Below are 1,683 nucleotides of genomic sequence, written 5' to 3'. Positions count from 1 at the left end.
GGTCTCAGGATGATCTGTACCAAATCTCAAGTTGATTGGACAAAATCTGTAGGAGCAATTCGTTAAAATACAAAATTGTGGAAATAACAAAATCGCTGCCAAAATAAAAAGTTTAAATCAAAATGGGCGACTTCCTGTTTGGAGTAGACCATTGGTGGCAGAGACTTTTTTGTGCATCTGGGCAACTTACACAGATGTACAAATTTTTATCTTCCTACTCAAAAAAAAAAACCCCTATGGGGAGGGTTTTTTGAAAATCTCAGCGGGGCGCTATAGAGGCATTTTGTCCCCCCCATGGGCGACACCCCTATCAGATGTAGGAGGTCGCCATTCTTGACCTGTGTATCAATTTTCTTGAGGAGATGAGGTCGTTGAAGCCATCAAAAAGCCAAACGTATTTGGTGGTGAGGGATCAATAGTCACCACTCCGCGACACAGATGCCATTAGATGTAGCTTAACAGCGTTCATAAGGTAGCTTTACCAACTTGTTCTGCATGCATTAGAAGTGGAATGAAGTTGATGCGGTCAAGTTTGTGGCAACAAGTTAAAGTAAAAACTGGTCACTTCCTGTTACCACCGGGGGACGTTATGAGTAAGGTGGGATATTAACATATCGGGGCGTTCAGGGCGGAGCCATCATCATGTCCAGCAAGGTTGAAGCTGCTAGCATCAAGTATGTGGGTGTGAGAGCCGTTCGAAATTCGATGGTGAGAAAACAAAAAGTCGCCAAAATTTGTCACGCCCTAGCGGCCACGCCCCCTGACATAGAGAAAAACATTTAAAAACTTTTGATCAGCATGTTCTCAGGATGATCTGTAGCCAATTTGAAGTCGATCGGACAAAATCCCTAGGAGGAGTTCGTTCAAATTTAAGTTGTGGAAATCGCCATAACGAAAAAATTCAAAACAAAATGGCCAACATCCTGTTGGGATTTTACCATGACGTCATGAGACTTTTTTGTGCATCTCGGTATGATACATGTGCGTATCAAATTTTGTTTGCCTACAACAAACTAACCCCAAGGGGAGGAGTTTTTGAAAATTTGTAGGGGGCGCTATTTCGGCATTTCGCGTCAACCATGTGCAGCCGCCCAAAAATATTGAATTTCTGATCCGGCCAGACGAATGTGGAAAGTTAGAAGCATTTTGAAATTTGGGAAAGGGGCGAAATTGGGACATGAAATGTCAGAATAATAGTAATAATAATGATAATAATAATAATAATAATGATTAAAGCTGCAAGCAGCGATGAATGGACCCTCGCAGTCCATGCCGGGGCATGCTGCCGTCAGGGGGCGTGCACCTAGATGTCTTGTCAGCTGTAATAAATAAAGAAATAAACATTATCTGTTACTTACATTTTGAAGATTTTGAAGGATTTGAAGATTTTCCAATTTACTTCCGTTCACACTAATTAGACTGCCACCAGAGTACCACCTATTGGCTGATTTGCACCAAATTTTGCACAAACCCTCATCGGGCCATGGAACACTATTAGCAAAAGTGTTGTGGTAATCGGACTGTATTTGGTCAAGATATGAAAGATTTATGAAAGAATTTATATTTTGGCAATTTTTTGGACGATCAAAATTCTTTTGATAACTTTTTGTCAGGAGGGTCCACAGATGCCACATGCGAAGTTTGGTGCAAATCGGTCAAATCGCCTAGGAGGAGTTCGAAAAA

Source organism: Epinephelus moara, unplaced genomic scaffold (genome assembly GCF_006386435.1).
Source record: "Epinephelus moara isolate mb unplaced genomic scaffold, YSFRI_EMoa_1.0 scaffold2706, whole genome shotgun sequence".
In the NCBI taxonomy this organism is placed as follows: domain Eukaryota; kingdom Metazoa; phylum Chordata; class Actinopteri; order Perciformes; family Serranidae; genus Epinephelus; species Epinephelus moara.
The sequence above is the reverse complement of the archived record's forward strand: the minus strand, read 5'-3'. Positions refer to the sequence as shown.